The 11040-nt window shown below is 34.5% G+C and overlaps 1 long non-coding RNA gene across 1 annotated transcript; it reads left to right on the forward strand.

Moving 5' to 3' along the window:
- The first annotated feature begins 4059 nt into the window (after positions 1 to 4059).
- LOC113277737 lies at positions 4060 to 5644 on the forward strand. The gene is made up of 3 exons (XR_003325116.1): positions 4060 to 4223; positions 4690 to 4804; positions 5456 to 5644. It is a non-coding gene; the product is annotated as an uncharacterized LOC113277737 (long non-coding RNA).
- Positions 5645 to 11040: the final 5396 nt, after the last annotated feature.

Raw genomic sequence — 11040 nt, forward strand, 5'->3', positions numbered from 1 at the left:
ACCTAACTCATAAAAGCATAAACACTTTCAAATCTTACGCAACTTGCAATGATACTGGATGAAATAAAATATTTGAGAATTTTATAAATATGCTTCGAGTATCTAGTCTTGATATCAAATATGATTTTTGAGTAGTGAATTAGAAATGTTGCTTTCAAGAAAATTGTTTGAATTTTTTCTCTATATTGTGCAAAACGTTTTGGGTTTTGATCATTGGTTTATTAGTTTTTCACAATTTATTGGGATCTTTGGATATTGTTTTGAAATTCTTGTTTGAGTGAAAAAATAGTGGGGGTTCCATACCCTATGTTTCACCAACTTTGATTTAAATTAGAGGAACTAGAAACATGAAAGTGACAAGTAATTCACTAAGAATGAACCTAGAAAAGCATATATGGTGAGACTAAATTTTAGTCATGAATATTTTGTTAATGGAAAATAACTTCTTATAGAGAGTAATTTTTTTCTTCAAACTATTAAATCTTTGGCAAAAAGCTTTTATGAGCCTATTGTTTTTAGACAAGCAAACAGAAAATTGTTGACTCTTGCATTCATGTCGCTAATTAACTTATATGCTTGTTTTGTTGATGTTGTTTCTACGATATATGATTTGTTATATTCATAAGTAGAAATATATACTTTTGTGTAAGTCAAAGATGAGAATATATGTAAACCAAGCATGGAAAACTGTGTAGTTTCTACAATAAAAGAAATCATATAAGTTAGATAAGTTATCCTTTATATTCTGAAAAACAACTTTAAAACAATTTACAAAATAAAAATTGTTTACTTGATTCATTCGAATAATTTCAGAATTGATGAAAGTGAAATGCACAATACTCTTTGTTTTGTATGCATAAGTGATTTTTTGAATTTTTATTCTAACTTATAGGATGAAAATGAAATTGAGAACATGCTTAGTTTGTTATTTGACATGAAAGACTTGAGTGAAGATGATGTATATTTTTGAAATGAATTTTTTCTTTCTTTGGATCGTTTTCATTTCAATGAAAATAGAATTTTTAAAAGAGACAAAAATATATATAGTCTGACTGTAAACAAGTTTTCACTCATTGGTTTAGTGCTAATGCTTTTGAGATTATGTGTGATTGCACTATACATGAATATGGTAGATCAGTATGCTTCTTTGCTACGTGATTGACTATATATATAAGTATTTTTTGTAGTGGGGGTTTAATATATTACTTCCATAGTGGAGGTTTTATATTCAGATTTACCAATCCTAGTATGGAAAATTGGTAAACTTTTGAGAACGTTATGAGGTGTTTCAAACACCTTACACCTAAAAATACACTATCTAAATGGTTACCACAATTAATTAAGGATATTGTGAAGCTGATTGGACATCCTTTCAGGTGAATCCTCTAAGGGATGGAGTGATTGGATCCTCTACTAGATAGAGGAACAGACATATTAATCCAATGTGATAGTACCGCAGCTATTGCAAGAATTGAGAACGTTATGACAACTACAAGAGTTGATGTTATGAGAATGAATTATATAGTGTCTGGAAAGAGATTTCATTAGTCCTTTGACGAAAGGATTGATAAGAAGATGTGATACATCTTAGGGATGAGGTTGATGCCCATTGAGATTGAGTCATATATGATGGATACCCAACCTAGAAATAGGTTCAAAGGGACTAGACGAAGTCATAAATGATATGGAGATGCGAGAATCATGCTTTTGAAGAACTCATCCCACAACATGACATCCTGAAGCGAGTAAAAGGTTGAGTTTAATTTTAATTTTAAAATTTTAAACTCTTAATGATGTTTATATCTCTATTTAAAGTGGGGTACTTTCAGGAGTACTCTTGATAAACTCACCTATATGAATGTGAAAGTGTGACCGCTTTCTATGAGAATATGGGCAGTTCTCTAGATCATTCATTAAACTGGGATACAAGCACATGGCCATAATGTGATGGCTTTAGACTTTACACTAGTATAGTCGTGTGTGTTAAGTAATCTTTTATCTCCTAGAGTTCAAGACTTATGTTCACTCTATGGTCAGATTTAAGAGAGCCTATTAACACTACGTAAAGGTTCAAGTCGCGAGACACCTTTGCTTATGCACAATTCTACAAGTTCTTGCTCAATGTTTTGAAAAATATAAGTGGGGGATTGTTGAGATATATGTTTTAAAAACATTAATTAATTTCCAAATGTTATTCTCACAATTAAATGGTTTTAATGTGACCATTATTCCTTTCCATAAAGAATGAATTTATTTTGTTTTAATGCCAAAAATCGTTTTCAAATTGAGTGGGTTAATAAAGCTAATTATGTCCTTCATTTACTCATATTTATTTCCTTGGCTATTAAAATAAAATCAGAATTTTTTTATGAAAAGGGTTAGAGGAGTTGTATAACATTTTCTTATGAGAGAGGTTTTTCATTTATGTTTCAGAAGAGTTGTTGAAACATTTTTTATAGAGAGAGTTTCTCTTTTATGTCTCTTGGGTTTTCAAAGAAAAATGAATTTTTGTGAGAAAGAAAAACAAGTGTGTGATCATCCTTGATTTTTCTAAAAGTGTTTCTGAGCAAGAATGAAGTGTAGAAGTTTCACATCCTCTCATCGTGCAAGAGTGATTGTGTAAGAGATTGAACTCGGCTGTTTTATCCTGGGGACGACGCGCTATTGAAGAACTGCTTACAAAATCTTGGGCAGAGCCGCGAAACGTCTTAAAGAAAACGACCTAGTTCGTGACTCAGCCATAACAATGTTTTGTTTGTTTGTTTTATGATTGTTTTGCAGCCATAATTCAGCAATTGTTCCAACACTTCTTTTGCTGACAAGTGTCATGGGGACCATTTCACTTCACTTCTTTTATTGACAAGTGTCATAAAGACCACTTTCAATGATTAATTCTCTTAATTTTCTCTAAAAACAAAACCAGCCTATTAAAAAGGAACGGAGGAAGTACTATTTTAGGTAATTAAAGTCGAGGGATGGATTTAATAAAAAGGAGTCATCTGTCTGCACAAGGTTTCGTAACTCAACTCTCCCATAATAATTTGGCTGGAAAATTTGTGAATTTGGTTATATATGATTCTGCCTATGACATTTAAGAATCATTGTTTATGTTTGTGTTTAGTGGAAAACCATAACAATGGAGACCAGTTTTATGCACTTATTCAAGTCCTTTTATAGTCTACAAATGTACGGATAGTGATGCCTATGTCCGTCTACATTTTGAACCATCAGGAGTGTGGGTAATTTTATAGTTCAGCTAACAGTGTTCAACGAAACAATGATTCTTAAATGTCATAGGCAGAATCATATATGTGCTTTTCACATTGGTTCACTCACATGGGTTTTTGTTTGTGTGTTTGTGTGTGTCAAGAGAGACTGCAGGCTACCTCCAGGATTCAATGCTTGGAAGTTGGATCAGGATAGACTTTCACGAAATGTATGTGCCGTTGATTTACATTCACTCAATTTTACATCAAACATATTGATGGTTAAACATATTATTATGCATTGGTTGTCTTGCAATAGGCTACTGTACTTCAAGTGTTGATTTATTATTGTTGGATTTACCAGTCTTTGCTTAGGTTTCTATAGATGAAATTTACAGCTTCTACGCCGCTTCTTGCCCCCATAGTGGGTTTTTAGCATTCAGTCTTCCATGGGTAAGTTATCACTAAAAGGAATGTTAGAAGCTTTTCGTTTTCTTATGGATCACAGGATCAGTATTCAAAAACAGATCAAGCTCTTAGGTTTTTCAAATTTTATGCTACTTATGATTGTTATCTCTCCTCTTCTATATCAACTTGCTTTTATAAAAAGGATACTGCAAATCGAATAGAAGAGAGGCTTGGAGTTGGTTTCTCCAGGCTTATATTGGCATCTTGGTGGTACGTTTTGGTAGACCTTTCTTTGGCCATTCATTGTTCACATATATATATACATACATGTATGTATGTAAATGCTTATCACTTATTGAGTTATCTCTTTTGTTTCAGGCCAGATATATAACTGTTTCACTTAGGAGAACTATTCTTTTTCCATATGATTTTTTTGATAGAAGGTGCATTATAAAACCTCAAGTTTACTGGGGCTTGCATATGAAGAGGGATAAGGAGAGTCGAACATACAAATGATAATCCCATGTCTTCATTTTGTTGAATCTCAGCTTTTATGCAGGCTTGCTTCTTAGAAAGGATCATAAAATTTCGTCCTACTCCTTAAAAGAGGTAAGGTTCTTTTCACAAATTTGCAAAAGCTAGAGGTATATAAGTCTTATTTGGTTAAATTAATATCAATAAATGGTTCGTTAGGTTACTCATCAGAGCTAGCTAAAATTGTCATGTTTCTAATAGATGTGTTTGGTATTCCAAATGTAAAAGGAAATCCATGAACCCTTATCCGGAGTTCATGGATTTTTGTTGTACCTCGACATCCTATTACTGAAATTAGAAGGAAATGATTTTAATTATCCCTCCACTGTCTCTGCATATTGATTCATGCGGCTCTTTCACCGCTGATAGATTTCGGTTGCAGTTCGCATCAAGTCATTATACTTTTGTTTTTGGTGGTGCAAGGAGTCTTTACTATCCCCATTATTATTAGTATATTGGATAACACTTTTGAGTGTTTATGTGTTTTGGTTCAATGTCGGCTATAGTTATGAACTATACTATATTGCATTGCACTTTACAGGGAACTCTGAATTGAGCAGAGATTTGGTCCTTTCAGAAATCCATTACGTAGCTTAAGGAGATCACGACCAGCAAGTAAAAACTCTTCCTCACATTTGTTACTACAGATATCAGAGGTACAACATTCCATCAGTAATCAAAATTTGTCCTTTTTATCTACGTTTCAGTCCTTTTTTCGGCGGAGTATCAATAGTGTATATAAGGATATTTGAGATTATACTTTGCTTCAAATTGGGTTCATTTTGTGCATCAAAAAGTGGAAGAATTTCTTAAGTTATTATTCAAAACTAGACTTTGTCTATCGGATTTCTTAAAATTAGGTTGGTGAGATGTAGGCCTATAGATGTACACCCTTGCTAATTTTTTGGTAACTAAGTCTTTGATAATCTTTTAAGTGAACGGAAGGTGTACAAAACCAAAAGTGATGACTGATGACTCCTATTTATCATGCATCACCTATGACAGACATATTTTACAACAGATGCTGTAATTACTGAGGTGAATGAAAAATTATTCATTAGACATTGGATTATAAAAGCATGGTTACCGACAAGCTAAACATATGCAAGTTCTATAATTCTACTACTTGAGTGTGTTACGTGGTATCTATAATGAACACGACCTGAAAACTTGATATTCCGTTGCACACCCATTTTCAGTGAAGCATGTTTTACTTACTTTACTCTACTATCCTGATCCAGCCTGAGGATATGTTAAGTCAAGTTATTTTATCATGTGTTAGTTACTACCCAGCTTTTATGATGCAGATACGCAATTGTTTAAAGAAATCAAGTAATGTCATGCAATTATAATTATTATTGGAAGTCTATCACCCACCCACCCCCCTTGAATGCTTCCTCAATCTTCTATCTACTACATCATCTTGGTTTGCTCACTCTTGGACTTCTTCTTCTGCAATTATCGATAATTTTCGAAATATATTCAATCCAATGTAAAATGAGTACTATTGTTAGAGCACTGCTCGGTCAAACTCGCATGCGTTGCTATCTCAAGCATGTTTGTCAATGTTAGTGATCAAAACTATAAGTCTTGATTTCTAGTCTCTTATAACTAAGTCTCGGACTAGGATAGTAAGTGTAGTTGAGCTCAAGGACTTCATGGCGATTAATCATACAAGTAGAAGATCTACTCAAGGAACCAGTGAAACTTCTCGACAAAAAGGTATGTGGAGACTTGAACTTATCTGTCACTCAAAATTCTATCTATTCTATCTCCTACTCTTTGAGACAAAAGTCGTATGTTATATATATAGACTAGATCATACACATTTGGTATTTCGAGCCGAGTATACCTCGCGTATCTATATCTCGAAATATGTGTTGGTAAGATTTTCGCTTCGACCAAGTTTATCTTTACCTAGTGACGAAAGTCATGAATGTTTCAATCACTTTGAAAATTGCTTTGACGAGAAATAGTGTGACAACTATATAACGTCCTCTAAGAATGTTTCAATGATTGGAATGAGAGTTTAGATTACATAACCAATGGATTCCTTGAACTGAAGTTTTCGAACTTTATTGATCAAGAGAACCCGAAGTATGGCAAGTGCCAAGTCCGCGAACTTCCGAAGTTCTCAAACCCGAGAATTTCTGCTGGAGTTTGTAAACTCTATCCGGTGTCTTAAGTCTGCGAACTTGAGAAGGTTATATATCTAAAGATGATTTCTGAACTTAATCTTAAAAGACTAAGGAATGCATTTGCAAACCGTGGCTATTAAAGTTCATGAACCGATTCGAGTGAATCAAATCATCTTTACTTCAATTGTGTCTTGTGTAGTTACATAAGATTTCCTTGCAATTGAAAAACTCTCTTAACTAGTTCATTTGAGTCAATTGAACTAGTTATGGTGAAGAAGAACATGGTTGGTATGAAACGCACATATGGTTAACTTCTTTGGTTACACTATTGTTGAACCAACAATGTACACGTTTGGGTGCGGTTAACAAACCTAGAAGCGTACAGTCATTTGTGTATGATAAGCTAAGTTTTCGATATAACGGTTGACAAATATTAGCTTGAATCTAAATCAGGTTTTCATCTAACGGTGAATATTGATTGCTTTGTAACTAAGGAAAAACCCTGATTTGAAAGGCTATATAAATGAGACATCTAGTATTGTGCAAAACTAATCTCCACACCTTACGTTTGATACTAGTTTGCGTGCTAGAGTCGATTCTACTTTAACCTTTGGTTTTCTTCTTCTAAAACCAGGTTAACGACTTAAAGACTTCATTGGGATTGTGAAGCCAGACCGATACAATTTTTATCATAGTTGTGTGATCTGATCTTGCATCTTCTATCGTAACAGTACAATCATATTGATTGGCTTGAGATCGTGAGAGTTCTCCGATAGGCAAGATATAAAAAGTAATTACAAACACCTTCGTCTCATCGTTTGTGATTCCACGACATCTTGTTTCGCTACTATACGATTAAGATTGTTGTGAGGTAATTGATTAATCTAGGTTGTTCTTCGAGAATATAAGACCGGATTATCAATTGGTTCCTGTTCATCTTGATTATTATCAAAAGACGAATAAAAACTTTTAGGGTTTTTCTGTTGGAGACAGATTGATTCTTTGATAGACTTGTCTGTGTGAGACAAATTTGTTTTTTGTTAAAGCCTGCGATTTTGGGTTGTAGCAACTATTAGTTGTGGGTGAGATCAGCTAAGGGAATCAAGTGCGCAGTATCCTGCTGGGATCAGAGGCGTAGGGAGTACAATTGAACCTTGGATCAGTGGGAGACTGAGTGAGGTTCACCTATAGTCCAGTCCGAAGTTAGCTTGGAGTAGGCTAGTGTCTGTAGCGGCTTAATACAGTGTGTATTCAATCTGGACTAGGTCCCGGGGTTTTTCTGCATTGGCGGTTTCCTCGTTAACAAAATTCTGGTGTATGTGTTATTTCTATTTCCGCATTATATTTGTTTATATAATTGAAATAATACAGGTTGTGCGTTTGAATCAATCAATTGGAAATCCAACCTTTGGTTGTTGATTGATATTAATTGATCCTTGGACATTGGTCTTTGGTACCGTCCAAGTTATTCCTTGTGTTTGATTATAGACTCGTTGATTTCTATTGGCTTGAGTGAATCAAAATAAGAGAGAGATATTAACTCCTTGAGATACTTTTACCTAGATTGAGTCTGACTGTCTAGTTGATTCTCTAGAAAGTGTTTCAGAGTTAGTCCATACAGATTTATAAGAGAAATATTGGGTGGTGTTGTTAGACCCCCACTTTTTCAATTGGTATCAGAGCAGGCAAACACGTTTAAGACCTCATAAGTATGTGTTTGTAGCGATCTGATTATGTACGAGTCTATCTCTAATAACGTACATGTTCATAAATTACCAGATGATTTTCAAAGCTTGGATTCACCGGAGAGGACTGTCACATCTAGGTCAGTATCTAAACATTCTTTTAATGTAAAACCTGTTGAAGTCTGGGAAACACACCTAGAAGAACAGTTGGATGAACTTTCTGATGAAGGTGATTCAGATATTGATAGAGATGTTGATGAGGAAGTCTCTGAGTATGTGAAGGTTTTGAATTCGTTAGAAAAGAATAATATGACAACTTCTCATGTCACTCCTCTTCTGAATCCTCTCTGACGTGAAAACAAGAAATTGAGAAGATGTTACGCAGGTGTTTATGTTTCGAATCGTTCTAACGAATCGATTCTCAAGGATTCTTAGGAAAACCTACGTATGAAGTCACCTGAATGTGATAATCTTTATCAAAAGTACTTTTTGTTGGAAGGAAAACTTGCAGAATCTGAAGCAAGGTTTAACTCTCAGCAAACAAGTTTTGATGACAGAGAAAGCGCTTATCTCACTCGAGAAAAACGCCTTGAGGCTGATTTAGCTGTTGCTCTTGATAAAATAAAGATGTTGGAAGATGACTTGAAAAAGTTCAATACTAGTTCAAGCAAATTAACCACTATGCTAGGGGCAAGTAAAAATCATCGTGATACACGAGGATTGGGCTATAAGGGAATAGATGCTCCAAGTATTAGCAAAGAGGTAAAATTTGTCAAGGCCAGTGATTCTTCTCAAAAAAAGGTTTCCACTGATGGAAAAAGTGAAATACCTTCACCGGCAGTTAAGGTTCAAAAGACCAAAGTATATCAACCTCCAAAACCAGCATACATGAATCCGGGTAAGAACGTTCCTTATATTTGTCATTATTGTGGAAACAAAGGTCATCTGGAAAGAAGATGTCGTTTTCGTATAAGGAATGAAAAACTTCATGACATTCTTGTTTGGGTGTCAAAAGAAGTTATTAAACCAGGATCATATGTTAAGTCTAACACTCTTGACATTACGGGTTGTAAACGTCCAACCTTTAGGCAAAGGAATCAGTGTTGCGATAATCCTAGATTTTCCTATAAACGTAATACGAAGTATTTTCACAATTGTAATGATTATCAAAAGAATAACTTTGTAAAGACGAAGACAAGATCTGATGCTCCCAATTGGAGAAAGACTAACTTGCAAAAGAATAGTCAATCCAATTCTCTTCCGAGAAAACTTTAAGAGAGTAATGGGAAGAAGGTTCCGGTTTTTCCTAAACGCACTCAGAAGTGGGTACCAAAGAAATCCAGTGATGCTTTGAGTGTGAAAAGGAATGATCTTCCAGAAAATTCCATGACTATGGAGAAGGCAGTATCCATGATGTTGGAACTTAACAAGTTTTTTGGAAAAATGGAATTGGATGTGAAAGGTTCTAAAAGCTATCTCTTTCATGATAATCCAAAGGTCACTTGTGGTGAGAAAGACATTGTTCACCCCAACGAAACTTGATTGTGTTGTAAGTGCATCCTCACCAAGGAATGCCCTGTTATGTATACGGTGACGGAAGCACGAGAATTGGGGCACACAGATTATGTTCGGTAAAGCGGTAGAATTCAATTGGACTTTTCTAAAAAGGTATGTCTATAAACTTGAGCAAATTTTATGTTTTTATTACTTGTTTGAGTACTTATAATGATCCATGTACCTTGCTTATCATTCATTTCTACCTAACTCTGTGTTTAAGGTTCTTCAATGTTTAGGTTTGAAAACATTAGTTCGGGATGTTTGGACTTCATGGTACACATACCAAGTATGCATAACATCATTTAGAACCAAAATTCAGGGGTTTAAGTTCGCAAACCTGGTAGGTTCGGAAACCTACAATAAAATACTGCAAGTGCACAGCGTCTAACTAGTAGACAATGGAAAGTACAGGTCGTTCCCACGAGGAGTGTGAAATACTACTACTGACTAATACCAACAATTAACTAACCGAATAAGATGATGTTTTAACGATGTTTAAGATAATTGGGATGAAATAAAATAATAATGATTCTGACAGTACACAAAACAGGAAAGGGTTACTAGGGTTTTCGATTTCCATCAATCCAATCATATAAAACTCTACTAATCTCTATTTATTACTCAAGACAAATTTCGAAATCAATCTCATGTCCCCGAAGATGTTATATTAAATTCTAAAGTATAGTTTCTCCGCCGTAACTTCCTTCGCTTCATGGGTAGTGATTCTAAAGCATTACCTATCAATCCCTGCATACCTCGTCTAGGGATTTAACCGAAGCACGAAATATCAATTCTGCAGGATCAGAATCTCACAGCAATAATGCCTCAGCGAAATTATTAATAACACAACACGGCAGCGTCGCAGAATAACTTCAGAAACGAAATAATAAACGACGTCAGCTAAATCATGAGAAAAATGTGATGGTTTTGCGAAAATTAGAGAGTTTGCGAGATTAACATTTGTAAGGTCGCGAGAATGTCGCAAGCCATATCCGAAAATAAATGACATATTATCTGTCATCCACTATATAATTCCCTATAAATAGCCGCTCAGTTGTAAAGGAAAGGAGAGATCTTTTTCTGAGTGAGAAGCAAGTAAATAGGAGAGAGAAAATCTAGAGCAGTGATTATTCTTGATTCCTGTATCTTTTCTTGTAAGATTGTTCAAAGATTGATCAATAAAATTAAGATTGTTAATATAAAATGAGTTGAATATTAATGAAATCTTGTGAGGGGTGTAGTGTAGGATTTCCTGCAACTACATAATGGCGCTAGAAACAGGGAACGATGGAAGATTGAAGATTTTTCTAGAAAAAATTGAAGATTAATATTGAGATTTGTGAAGATTTGGAGTGATAGATTAAGAATTTTACATAATATCTTGCAATTCATTAATATTGAAGAAATGGCTAGAAGAAGAAATACATCAGAACAACCAACTACTGTTAGAAGAAGCAAGAGAATTGCTGGAAGGGAAAGAAGTGAAATGGGAGAATCTAGTAGAATGAGAAA

Source organism: Papaver somniferum, chromosome 5, assembly GCF_003573695.1.
Source record: "Papaver somniferum cultivar HN1 chromosome 5, ASM357369v1, whole genome shotgun sequence".
Taxonomy (NCBI): Eukaryota; Viridiplantae; Streptophyta; class Magnoliopsida; order Ranunculales; family Papaveraceae; genus Papaver; species Papaver somniferum.